The sequence below is a fragment of the Sapajus apella genome, unplaced genomic scaffold, assembly GCF_009761245.1.
Source record: "Sapajus apella isolate SASKATOON/1434 unplaced genomic scaffold, GSC_monkey_1.0 scaffold36, whole genome shotgun sequence".
NCBI classification, from domain to species: domain Eukaryota; kingdom Metazoa; phylum Chordata; class Mammalia; order Primates; family Cebidae; genus Sapajus; species Sapajus apella.
Genome location: NW_022436976.1, coordinates 35276934 through 35291553, shown reverse-complemented (window position 1 = coordinate 35291553; position 14620 = coordinate 35276934). Strand labels below are relative to the sequence as shown.

Here is a 14620-nt window from a genome sequence, read left to right as displayed (position 1 = left end):
TTAGCATTTCTTTCAAGAGAAAAGGGTAGCTTATGATATGTTTTCAGATCTGATGGTAAAAAGTAAATGTCATAATAATAATGAATTATGAAAGACCAAATGCAAATATAGAATGCTTTAATAAGATCCAATTTAATAAAGTCTGTAAAAATAATGGACTTTTAATAACACAGGTCACAAAAGGCAAAACAGTGGAAATTCTGGGGACTAGCCACTGGTACTGGCTTATTAATTCTTAATTATGTTCATGAAAAGCAACTTAAATCGTCTGTTTTCTTATGCCTTATTATAATATTTTAGGTAACAACTCCTCTGAAATGTGTGTTCCAGCTGATGAGCAAAGTCCTGTCATCACATGCATTAGAAGGTAAATCTATTTGAAAAGCAAACGGCATTAAAATGTCATGTGTTCAGATTCATTTGATATCCAAATTCAAAACAGAATCAAACCTCTTAATTTTTAAAGCCAATATATTTTCTGTCTATAGAAATTTATCTCAAAAATTTAGACTGAATCCTCCATAAAATCTGTGCTATGACTATAGAAAGTAGGTGTTGTTTAGGTCCACTAGAACTGCTGGCAAGAGTGTTGAGACAAGTTAGCACCACTGCAATAAGTTCACTGGAAGGCAGGTTTAAATACACATTTAGAAGAGCAATAACCAGACTTTATGGCAATTTCATACCATGAAAATTCAAATTCTCATGTTTTCAACTATTATGGGATAAAGGGTGCTCAAGCAGCCTAACCTTCCATACCAAATTTCACATCCATATAGCTTAACTCATCAATGGGGATGTATAGATCATGAGACTAGAAAATGAGGATCTCCTTTTTTTGGTGCTTTTTTCTAAAGTATTTTAAGTCAGTCTTGACTCTGATCTGATCATTGGCAACCTCTAAAATAAAAGATGTCAAAAAATAGTTGGAATGTAATTTCGTACAAAAGAGAGTAAGTCCTTGTTGCTTACCAATGGATTAAGCAGATATCACAAAGTACCTGCCCATAAGTGCTATTACGTACTAGCTAAACAGAATACCTACTAAAAAAGGAATGAAGAAAGAAATAAAGGAAAGGAAGAGAGAGAGAAAAAAAAAAAATAAAAGGGAAAAGCAGGTAAGTTCAGTGGTTTTAAGAATTTCATCTCAAGACAAATTTGCCTGGAAATTGTGTACTTCCCATGTTCTTTTTGTGAAAATGAGCAAGAAGATAAAATAATTATGAAAATATAGGTATCTTGCCGGGCGCGGTGGCTCAAGCCTGTAATCCCAGCACTTTGGGAGGCCGAGGCGGGTGGATCACGAGGTCAAGAGATCGAGACCATCCTGGTCAACATGGTGAAACCCCGTCTCTACTAAAACTACAAAAAATTAGCTGGGCATGGTGGTGCGTGCCTGTAATCCCAGCTACTCAGGAGGCTGAGGCAGGAGAATTGCCTGAACCCAGGAGGCGGAGGTTGCGGTGAGCCGAGATCGCGCCATTGCACTCCAGCCTGGGTAACATGAAAGAAACTCCGTCACAAAAAAAAAAAAAAAAAAAAGAAAATATAGGTATCTTATTGGGTATAAAATACTATATAACAAAACTTTCACCACTACACAAAGCATATTTGTGGTACAGATCTCAGAGCAGACAGCCATTCAATAAACTATAAAAAAAAAAAAGTGATCAATTTTCTACTAGTTATTGGAAAATCACTCTAATTTTTTGCAAGTAGCTGGGAGATATACAGGGATCACACAGCCAGCTGACACTTTACAGTAGCCTTAACCAACAATTTGCTGTAATCAAAGGGAGACTTAAAATTTTAATATGATCAATCTTCCTAAAACATGAATCATGTTTAAGATTTTCAAAATGCAATCATCAAGAGCCTGCAGGGCCAGTGGACAGTACGAAATTGTAAAAATTCCTACTTGTCAGTTCATTCCATTATAATTAACAAGAACCTGAGGTGGCACTTCATAGCACAGATGTTAAATCTTTCTCATGGCTAGGAGGCTCTGCTTCTTCCTCCCAAGATCATGCATGCACAGGGCTACCATTCATAACACACTACCAGCAGCAAAAAAATCAGTTCGAAACATTAGAAGAAAAATAGATATGGGAAAAACCAGTTGTTTTAAGAGGAAATGCGTGGTTCTCATAATTGTGGTATTTTCTTGCTTTTGAAGAGATAAAAGTGTACCAGTGCATCCAGTGACAGGGCCAAAGTTGTCAACCCAACTGCACGTGGGGTTCATCAGAGTTAGATGTCATGAAGGGATAAATGGTTTCCACAAGAAATTAAATTCCAGCAATCTCAAACCCAAAGGTTATAGAATGGTTTGCAGGCAAACCATTCTATAACAAAGGGAAATGGCTGTGTTTTTAAATAATAAAATTTCGGAATAAATCAAACAGCCTACCCATCATAGAACATTTGAGGAGGGGACTAACAAGTTGCCAACTCAACCCAAGGCCAAATGCTAAAATTACAAATTTGAAAAGACAAAGAATAGATGCTCTCACTAAGGGGACGATACAAGGGAAGAAGGGAGAGAAGGAAGAAGGAAGGGTTGAGACAATGAGTGAAAGAAAATCATTAATCATAAGTCAGATATACTTTTATATTTACCAGTTCTTGCTTTTAGAAAACTGGTAAGATAAGATGAAATGGTTTTAATCTAAGGTTTGGAGAGAAATATAAAAAGAGTATCTGATGGCTATGATATATTAATCATTTGTAAAATTTTTCTTTGCTGAAGCATAGATATTTCTATCTTGTTAATGGAAACCAGGATTACTAAAAATCAGATATGGAAAAAAGTAATCTTGTTTAAATTCAAAACAGGATATTATTTAGTTTCTTTCAACTTAAGTCATAATTATCTAAGTCACTGGCTTTTACCAAGATGTATTCTAACATAAAATATATATTAAATGGAACCTAGCAATTTAGGGGAAGGGAGATGAAATTCCACAAATGCTCACTGCCTACCTATGATATACTAGGTACTATAAAAGGAAGAATATCTGATAAAAAATAGAGGGCACAATACTATCAACTACTCTATTTAAGGGTTCCTGATTACTAACTTTCAGTGTGATTCTCATGAGTTTAAAAGAGCCTTAGGTATAAAGTGGGAATAACACTTATCTTTAAAACACTTGTCTTCTTGTAGGATGAAATAATTTAAGATACAGAAAATACTTGGACTTGTGCCTAAAATATGGTAGGCCCTTAAAATTGGCAGCTATTTTACTATTATTATACAATAATATTTAACAGTTTTATCATCATTTCTTTTAGGATTAAAAATGATAGTTTATACCTACAGGCCAGCACTAAGAGACTTTTTTTTTGCAAAGGAAGACACAGTAGCAAAGATTTGTTGACTAAACAAACACTGTCACCGTTTTTTTTAAATTTTCATTCCGAAAATGAACGGGCAGGTATCAATATTTAGAAAATAAGACAACATTATAGATGCTGCATTTGTACAATAGCACAAAATTTTAAACATTCACAACTGGATACAAAACTAAAATCACTATTTTCTTTTAAATACATTTATATTTAATCATAACATGGTGAAAGGCGAAGGGGGAAGTGGACCATGAAAAGGGCATCCTCTCTTAATTTTTTAAATTTTTATATACTTATTTATTTTTGAGATGGAGTGTTACTTTGTCACCCAGGCTGGACTGCAGTGGTGCAATCTTGGCTCACTGCAACCTCTGCCTCCTAAGTAGCTGGGATTACAAGTGCCTGCCATCATGTCCGGCTAATTCTTTTCGTATTTTTAGTAGAGACGGGGTTTCACCACCTTGACCAGGCAGGTCTTGAACTCCTGACCTTGTGATCCACCGCCTCAGCCTCCCAAAGTGCTGGGATTATAGGCGTGAGCCACCGTGCCAGGCCACATCCTCCCCTTATAACAACTTGCTCTCCTGGGAAGAAATCCATTTCTGGGACTACTAATCTAGCTTAATGAGAACAAGAGGGAGAACCCACTACCAGGAGACCAGTAAAGGACATGAACGGTTGATGGCCCAGACATCTCCCTTTAGGCTTCACCTCTTAAAGCTTCCACCTCCCAACATTTCCACACCGGGCATTAAGGTTCCCATATGAGTTTCAGTGGGGGCGCTCAAACCATAGCATAATCCTAAATCTTTGGTTCAAACTAAACTAAGTTAGGAAAACAGAGTGTATGACTAAGCTAGGGGAAACTAAAGGTAAAGGCAGTGATCCTCAACCTTTAATGGCCTATATATCACCTCAGAAGTTTATTTAAAAGGCAAGTTCCTCAATCCCATTCCCCCAGAGAAGGTGATTCAATAGATTTGGGGTGAGGTCCAGGAAACAGCCTTTTTAATAGGTCTCCAACCCCTCCCCATGTAATTTTGATGCAAGTGATTAATGGCCACACTTTGAGAAACGCTGCTTTCTGGACACAGGGCTACTTTCTTTGTAAGGCTTTACTCTTGTCTCTGAAGGCAGTTCTTAAAAGAAGTCATCATAAAAGTGTTTTGGGCAATGGTAGCTTCACTGGACCAAGTGGCTCTTCTCCTGAGGCAACCACTTTAAAAATGTTAATTCCCACTTGCTTCATTTGTATGGGTGAACTCCAATCTGATCTGAAAGAAATACTAACAAATACCTCAAAAGTCTGTGAGTTCCATAGGATGGAAGGAAAACAAAGCAGGGAAGGGGAGGTTGTAATACAACATAAAGCAGTCAGGGAAAGTCTCAAAAGCTGACATTTGATTAAAGACTCTAAAGAGGTGAAGGAGGGAATGAAATATATATTTCAGGGAAGAGAATTTCAGGCATAGAGAATGGCAAATAAAAGACCTTGAAGGTGGAAAGTATCTAGCATATTTGAAAGGTAACAAGGAGGTTACTATAGCTGGAGCAGAGTGAAGCATAAAAGACAAATTGATGAGTTTTACTACACTTACATGGTAAAACATACACACACACACACACACAACTAAGCCAAAACATAAATAATAAATGGGGAAATTTTCTGAATTCCAAATTCCCCAAAAGAAGCTAATTTCCTCATTATATATAGAATTCTTACAAACTAGTAAGTAAAAGATCAACAAATAATATACAAAGAAAGTTTCTAGAAATGGAAACAGTAATGGCACATAAGCATATTGAAAAGACATGCAAAATTACTCATACTGAGTTTGCTCCTAATTAAAGCTACATATATATAATGGAGTTTTGCTCTGTTGCCCAGGCTGGAGTGCAGTGACACCATCTCAGCTTATTGCAAACTCCCCCTCCTGAGTGATTCTCCTGCCTCAGCCTCCCAAGTAGCTGGGATTATAGGTGCATGTCACCACGCCTGGCTAATCTTTGCATTTTTAATAGAGATGGGATTTTACCACGTTGGCCAGGCTGGTCTCAAACTCCTGACCCCAAGTGATCCACCTGCCTCGGCCTCCCAAAATGCTGGGATTATAAGGGCATGGGCCACCGCATCAGCCTAAAGCTATATTTAAAAAAAAACATTTTTCATCTGTCAGATTAGTAAAGGGGAAAAAAATAGCATTGGCAAGGTTACAAGAAAAGTCACTACTAAACACTATCAGTAGAAGTGAAATTGCTACAATTCCTTCATGGGCAATTTGCCAATTAAAATTATAAATGCACACATATTCTTAACCAAGCATTTAGTCTATAGATACATTTTCACATGGAAATCACCTGTGTACACAGTTAATTACTGCATGTTTGTAACAGCAGAAACTGGATGTAACTCATCTATAACTGGGTACAGTAGCTCACACCAGTAACCCCAGCACTTTGGAAGGCCAAGGCTGGGGTAGGAAATTGCTTAAGCCCAGAAGCTGAAGATCAACCTGGATAATAAAGCGAGACCTATCTCTACAAAAAATAAACTAATTAGCTGGGTGTGGTGGCATATGCCTATAGTCCCAACTACTTGGGAGGCTGGGGCGAAAGCACTGCTTGAGGCCAGGAGTTTGAGGTTACAGTGAGCAGATCATATCACTGCACTCTAGACTGGGCAACAGAGCGAGACCCAGTGTCTAAATCAATCAATCTTGGTTAAATAAAATTATAGTATCTTATGGAATTTAAAGGGATATTATTTAGCTCTTAAATGGATTTCTTTATGAACTGATATGGAATATCTTTACGATAAAATGTTAGTGATAAAAGGAAGGTATTAAATTGTGTTTACCGTTTGTGTAAAACTGGAAAAAAATAAATATACATTAAGTTGTTTATATACAAAATAACCTTTGGATGGATAAATAAGAAACAACATTGGGGAGGGTCACATAGCTATGGGGTAAGAAGACTTTTTTTTTTTTTTTTTTTGAGACAAGAGTCTTGCTCTGTTGCCAGGCCCCAAGCCTACAGTGCAGTGGCGTGAGCTCGGCTCACTGCAACCTCTGCCTACCAGGTTCAAGCAATGCTCCTGCCTCAGTCTCCCAAGTAGCTGGAACTACAGGCGTGGGCCACCACGCCCAGTTAATTTTTGTATTTTTTAATAAAAAAGAGGTTTCACCATGTTGGCCAGGATGGTCTCGATCTCTTGACCTCGTGATCAGCCCACCTTGGCCTCCCAAAGTGCTGGGATTACAGACGTGAGCCACCGTGCCCGGCCAAAGGAAAATTTTATTACATACGTTTTTATGACTTTGAATTAAATTTGTTAAAAGTCCCTTACATAAATAAAAATTGCATGTAATCCCAAACCTTTAACAGTGTTAATTACACTTTTCTATTTTATATGAGTCTTCTGTTCAAATCTATCTTTTTTGCAGTAGTGTGATCCTGGCTTACTGCAACCTCTACCTCGTGGGCCCAAGTGATCCTTCTCCTTCAGACTTTGGAATAGATGTGACTACAGGTAAGTGGCACCATTCCTGGCCATTTTTTGTGTATATATATATATATATATATATATATATATATTTTTTTTTTTTTTTTTGTAGAGATGGGTTTTACTGCATTGCCCAGGCTGGTCTTGAACTCATGGGCTCAAGCAATCCCCTGGCCTCTGCCTCCCAAAGTGTTGGGATTACAGATATGAGCCACCACACCCAGATCTCAAATTGTTTTCTAAAAGGACAGTATAATGCCACACTATGCAAATGCAAATATTGTATGCATGTCTGAGAATACAAACCAAAAGCAATTTTAAGAAAACATAGGATGAGATTTTGGGAGAATTTAACCTAAAAAAGCATCTCTCATCTTCCTGATGATTAATAGAGTTTTAAAAAGCCATGCTACTTGGCTTGGTACGGTGGCTCACGCCTGTAATCCCAACACTTTGGGAGGCCAAGGTGGACAGATCACCTGAGGTCAGGAGTTCGAGATCAGCCTGACTAATATGGAGAAACCCCATCTCTACTAAAAATACAAAAAATTAGCTGGGCATGGTGGTGTGTGCCTGTAATCCCAGCTACTCAGGAGGCTGAGACAGGAGAATTGCCTGAACCCAGGAGGCGGAGGTTGCGGCGAGCCGAGATCGCGCCATTGCACTCTAGCCTGGGTAACATGAGTGAAACTCCGTCTCTAAAAAAAAAAAAAAAAAAAAAAAAAAAAGCCGTGTAATTGTTAATTTCTTAAACTTTCCCCTTGTTGTCATCTATAAATTGCTCAAATGAAAAAGGCTTTGAGGCACTGAAAGTTTAATAACAAGGATACAGCTAATCTATAGGAGACTAATTTATCATAATTTTTTAGAGGAACAATAATCATAAATAATAATTGGCTTTTTCTTACCACAAAGAACATAAACATTTATTTTAAGGACTTGAAAATTTCTTCATAAAAAGGTGTTTACTTTTTCTTAAGTGCTGATCATAGACTCTTAGGAGGGATAATAGAGAACATCTAATTCAATCTCTTATCAAATGCAGAAATTCCTTCTCTAGCAATGTAAAGAAAAGATTCACTTTCCAGGGCCTGAATAAAAGAGCCAATTTATGTTTAATGCCATATAACATTTCTTCTGTGTTTTGCCTTTTACCAATCAATAAATATTTATGAGGACCCACCAAATATATGACAAGGTAAGACATGGTTTTTATCTTTAGCACACTAACAATCTTTTGCCTTTGATAAATGAAGGCCCCCAAATAGTAAATGTAATCTAGTATATTACTGGGGCCTAGATTTAGTGGTTCACATTAAGTGCTCGGGGAAATCAGAGAAATGAATGGGTGCTTAGAAGTCAGGGAGAACTTGATGTTGTAAGGTAAGGCCTCCTAGGACAGATATCAGAAGAACCACCACTTACCTCTGCATACCTAGCACCTACTATATTTGTTGCATGAATGGGCTAATTCATGCTTCACTAACCTTTATCTTCACTATGACAATGTTGACTATACAATCTTCCTTTTTCTCTTCCAACTACTTCTGAAATCAGTTTAATTCAAAGACAGTGTGAATAATTACAGTCTTCAGGGCCCTTTTCACTGTGTTACCACCTCCACAGGCCACTTGAACCCTCAAAATAAGCAGGTATTGGTGCACAAGTTTATGATTCTAAACTTACTATCTGATTTTTAGCAAACTGCACTTTTTATATAATTCCATACTGTCATCACCCACTGACTGAAAAATGTGACTTAGAAAAGGTATAAAATATCCAAATGTTAATATATTAGAGAAATTAGGAATTACTGCAAGCAGCATAGTATTGTGGGAAGAACAAAGACTACAGAATCAAACAAACCTGATTTCGTCAGTTAGCTGTTTCTTTGGATAACTTAATGGCCTCAGCTTTCTCATCTATAAAATGAAGGTAATGATACCTACTCTTGGAATTGGTCTGTGGGTTAACAAATACTACTTCTTTTTCTTTCTTTGTGTGTGCTTTGGAGTCAAAATTGGTTTTTCCTCTCCCATTCCTCCAAATTTAAAGATATGGTGAAATGTTTCCTAAAATAAGTTATAGCAGCAATCTCAAACTCTTATCATTAAACAAGAAGTTATTCTTTACACCATGCTTGCCACTGTATTAAATTGCTGCATACCTTTTGGAATATGTACCAACATCATTGTAAGATAATGTCCTACTCAGAGATTTAAAGTATATGTATCTTTACTTTAAATCTATCTATATATTTAATGTTGTCATGTTCTCTGATTTTTTTCTAGCTGCCAAATTTAGAGACTTTGTTTTTTTGTTTTTGTTTTAGGATGGGGTCTCTATTGCCCAGGCTGCAGTGCAGTGGCATGATCATAGCTCATTGAGGCCTTGAACTCCTGGGTTCAAGAGATCCTACTGCCTCAGCCTCCTGAAATGAATAGACTACAGGCATGTACCACCATGCTCAGCTAAGTTTAAAAAAAGTTTAAGAGACACAGTTTTGCTATGTTGCCCAGGCTGGTCCCAAACTCCTGGGCTCAATGATCCTTCTAAGTAACTGGGATTACAGGCATGAGCCACTGCACCCAGTAAAATTTAAACAGTTTGTGATTTTATTATTATGTAAAATGATTCAGCATCATTTATTTCAGGATTGGTTGGTTTCTCTTAGAACCCTGACATTTACATATAATGCCCTTATGTATTTGAAAACAACTATCACCCTAACGGATATAAAAATGTGGGAGTGCCTCAGTTATAATATCACACACAGGAGGAAAGTCTTTAACAGATAAGTTACCAGGAGCACAGAATATTGGCATCTCAGTCACTCATCAGAGCTTTCAAGCAAGAGCTGATTGTAACCCCGCACTTACTAAGGCTCCCTTGAGACAGCTGATGTTTAACAGAAAGAGTTGAATAGACAGGTTGACTGTGTAGGCTTTTCCTTTAAACTTTATACCTGTTATGAGTTAGATAATCAAAAAGGAATATTTAAGGACCACATCACCTAAACTCCCTGAAGAATTATCATTACTGAAAAAAAGATTAAATACAAAGCCTCCTGCTTTTACAGGGGATTTATATTTTAAAAATCTATTTAAAATAATCTGTCTTCTGCAAAACAACAGTAGATGATTATTGTCTATTACTTTTCCTAAGGACTCTCAAATAAAATCAGGCAACAAAATTCTCCCTTGACTTCAGTGTGAGGAAATCTTGACAAGAACTATTGTGATTCCATATATCAGACAATGAGAACTCTAAATGGTAAAATGTAAATGCTCTCAGGTATAGGATCTGGCATATAAGAGAAATACAATAGACACATATGAAATGGACAGATGAATGAATGATTATATGCCTATGACATTTCCTTTCTCTCCTTTACCTGCTGGAATTCTAGAGCTAAACTTCAACTCAGGCGCTTATAAATATTCATATCTATTTGCTACTTTTAATTGGTTTTCACCTGATTTTTAAATTTTCCTATTTTATATTGTATATACAGAGATTATGAGATTATATATAGAGATTATGTCAATTTTTTAAAGGAGGCAAACTGTAAATGCTAAATGGAAAAAAAAAAAAAAAGCCCAGACATATATGCAGGAGGGAAAATAAGAGGAACAAGAATGTTTCCCCAATTCAAGCACAGTATATAGTACACAGTTAATGCTTAATGAATACTTTTTTGGATAAAGAAATTAATAGATGATAGAATGAATGGGACAGTAAAAAGCTACCATTAATGAAAATGAAGTGACTATCATCTGAGGAATCTGTGTCCCTAAAAACAAGTAAATACCATGATTTAAAAATGTACAGATCAGTAAACTTGCTCTCAATCCCCTACAAAATTGTAAAAAGTCATTTTGAAAGATCGTTTATGAATGCTTAGAATACAGTAGTGATAAATGGCAGGCAGCATAGGCTATTAGGAACATAGCATTCCCAAAACTGTGAGTTTCCTAGACTGAGAATGCATGAGCATTCCATAAAAGTTTTGACTATCTGTACTTCAGTAGGGCATATAATCAAGAGATCCTTTAGGATAAGATTCAGAAATATAGGCTAAGGTAGAAAGTTCATTTGTCATCTGGAAATTGAATCTGTAGAATGCTACCAAATTGAGAGTGGTCTCAAATAGTTTATTAGTTGGCTTTGTCCTGTTAACATTTTCATAAATATATGAGACAAATAAAATACTTACATGTAGATAAATGCACTGAGCACTTCTGTGTACCAGACTTTAAAATCAATCATTCCATTTAATTATAATAACAACTCTCTGAGGAATGTAGTTTTATCTCCATTTCTTGGTATGAAAACTGCAGGCTGGGTGTAATGGCTCACGCCTGTAATCCCAGCATTTTGGGAGGCCGAGGCCGGCGGATCACCTGAAGTCAGGAGCTCAAGACCAGCCTGGCCAACATGGTGAAACCTCCTATCTACTAAAAATACAAAAAAATTAGCCAGGCATGGTAGCGCTCGTCTGTAGTTCCAGCTACTCAGGAGACTAAGGCAGGAGAATCGCTTGAATCCGGGATGTGGAGGTTGGAGTGAGCTGAGATTGTGCCACTGCACTCCAGCCTGGGCAACAGGGTGAGACTCTGTCTCAAAACAAACAAACAAACAAACACTGCAGCTTAAGGGTTTAAGAAACTCATCCATGGTCACTATGGTGGCCTAGTGGCATAGCTAGAATTCCAATCCTGGTCTGAATAAATCCAAAGCTCATTCATATTCTTAATCATCATGATGTTCTGAATTATTTTAACATCAACTAATAATTAACATTTTAGTAAGAAACAAAAGTGGAAAAGATTGATATAACTCTTGCCCTTATGAAGCTTATATTCAAGTGGAAGAAACAGAAAATAAATTTTAAAGTAAGTAAAAGTAGTGACTTATTATGGTAAGTTCTAGGAGGGTGCTATGAAAAAGAATGATGGTGAAGCCTTCTCTGGAAAGGTTCATCAGACCTTTCTGAAGGGACATATGGACAGGACAGAAAAATTGGCTCATTTCTGTCTTTCTGATAACTTCTTTTTTCTCTCAAGCAACCAGTGGGGGCAGCTGGGAAGGTGAGCTAGAGGGGGAATGATGAATAGTATGAAATAGACATCTCACACAGGCAAAGAAAACTAACTAGAGAATCCCAAATCCCGGTAAGCTTGCCCAGCATTATTGTGTGCTTATTTGAAGTTTGTGTTTATGTGAAAGAAAAAGGAGAAGAGGGGGAAGGGAAGAAGGGAAGGGAAGGAAGGGAAGGGAAGGGGAGGGAAGGGAAGCTAAGGGAAGGGAGGGGAGGGCAGGGGAGGGAAGGGGGGAGGAGGGAAGTGGGAGGGGAGGGGGGGGAGTGGGAGAGGGGAGGGGGGAGGGAAGGCAAGGTGATTTTCTCTAGCTGAGTTCAACTGCAAGGGTACAGGCATACAGAAGGTGAACAGGTAGGTCCAATAAAATGAGTGTAACAGAGAGAGTTTAAAATATCACAATGAAATTACAATAATGAACCTCAAAATCTTAACAGGATGAGGAAAATCAAAATTAGATATAGGAAAGGATAGATAGGATGAGAGAAAGGTCAACAGATTGGAAGGCATAAGGAGGTGAAAATATCTTTAGCATCAGTGATACAAATGAATGGGAGTGGTAGAAAATGATGGTCAAAGCCAGATATTTGTAATCAAAATATATGAGGTAATACAGCTTCTATTAGTGATCCCATCTAAATGAGTAAATAAAGGGAAAAAGAAAAATTTTCTGGAGAACATGTCTAAGAACCAAGAGGATTATCAAGAATGATGCCAGGAGTAGAGATGATAAGGACTTAAGAGTCATTTGTGGGTGATAAAACTTGCGAAGGTCAATAGATAGAATCTGAACCCCAAACGATCTTGTCAATCAACTGCATTAGTAGAGAATGGCAGAAATCTGGTTTAGCATCAAGTTGGAAAACAACAATGAGGTTTTAGTTGACTCCCTGAGTTCAACAGAAGCCCACAATAAAATTTCAGAATAGAACTGTGCATAGCACCAGATAAACCTCCTCTAGAGCACTATGCTTGATCCTGGCACCTTTAGAAGGGGCTGGGTCTAGACACACTATGATAAGAAGAACAGTGAAAAGAACTAATTATATTTGTTAGGAAGAGGCAGGGAAAATAGGACAAATGAGAGTTAGAGTTACATATATAAAAGGCTGTAATGCAATAGAGAAGTTAGGCTTATATCAGGTAACTGCAAAACCAGAACCAAAAAGAATAAAGTTGCAGAAGCTCTCTACAGAAGAAGCATTGTAATAAAGACATTTCCAGTTTTTAGAGCAGCTAAAAAAAAAAAAAAGCTATCTTATGAAGTTTTCATTTCCCTGTCCCGGCAATATTCAAGCACAGGCTGGAGCAATATCAGCTAAGCATGTTATAGAAAAAAAGGCCTGCGTGGCTGCAAATTGTACTGCTAAGGACACATCTAATCCCTAACTCTAAGACTGGGTGAATTTCATGTTTATTTGTTCCTTGAACAAAAGGTCCATAGACTTCCCTTACACCTCCTGCAGGACTTTGCACACAATAATTATCTAGTACATTTCTGTCGCTGAATCATTCAGCACGGCAAGATCATGGGAAAAGAAGTATTATGTGGTAGAAAAGCACAAGTAGCATTGGGATTTATATCTGGTATAGCCATTGCATGACCTTATAGGACCTCTCTGAGCCACAAATAGTTTCCTTGCATGTGAAATGGGATCTTGCTGTTTACCCTGAAGAACTGTGGAAAAGATTAAATGAAGTAATACACACACACACACACACACACACACACGGAGTGAATGTTAAGTTAGTTCATTTATGTAGTGTCTGGCACTATAATTAAGTAGGTGCTTAATTAATGATTGTAGTTGTCCTTATGTAGTTTGGTTTTTTTAAAAAGCAGTATGATAGTCTTGCTCTTAGCCACTGATATACTTTTAACAGATATTCCTTGTTACGAAGCAAAAGAGGAAGAAAATTAATGTCATCTTCACTACACCCCACTGAAATCACTCTGATCAGATTATCACAAACTGGTAAGGGTAGCAAGCTCATGTTATAATCTGATATATTATATAAAACTTCACCAAAATTTATTTTAAAAATGAACCCTTGCTTAACTCACATTTTTCTATTGAAAACACTTGTGTCCAAGTCAGAATATTACAGACAAAAGTCTCAGGTCAAATAGATGAGTCACCCTTTTTTCACAGATGAAAAACAAAGATCTAGAAATGTTACACTACTTGTCTAATATCATCTTGTTTTTCATATTTCCAGCCTGACTGAGCCTTACTTCTCAATTCCTCTACATTCTATGACTGACATCTGTCTGCATAAAGAGAAAACAGTTACATTGAAAATCATAGTTTCTCTGAGCCCAAGAGACCAGTCTCAGTAACATGGTGAAACCCTATGTCAAAAAAAAAAGAAAGAAAGAAAAAGAAAGAAAGAAAGAGAGAAAGAGAGAAAGAGAGAAGAAAGAAAGAAAGAAAGAAAGAAAGAAAGAAAGAAAAAGGAAAGAAAGAAAGAAAGAAAGAAAGAAAGAAAGAAAGGAAGGAAGGAAGGAAGGAAGGAAGGAAGGAAGGAAGGAAGGAAGGGAGGAAGGAAGGGAGGAAGGAAGAAAAAAAATATTAGCTGGGTGTGCTATCTCCATTTCATGATATAAAAACTGCAGGCCGGGTGCAGTGGCTCACGCCTGTAATTCCAACGCTTTGGGAAGCCG

General features: G+C 37.2%; 1 protein-coding gene across 2 annotated transcripts in view; it reads right to left on the bottom strand.

The window, feature by feature from the left end:
• The window catches only part of FAF1 (Fas associated factor 1), a 527910-nt gene that overhangs the window by 100990 nt on the left and 412300 nt on the right, over positions 1–14620 (bottom strand). The gene's annotated exons all lie outside the window — the stretch shown is intronic.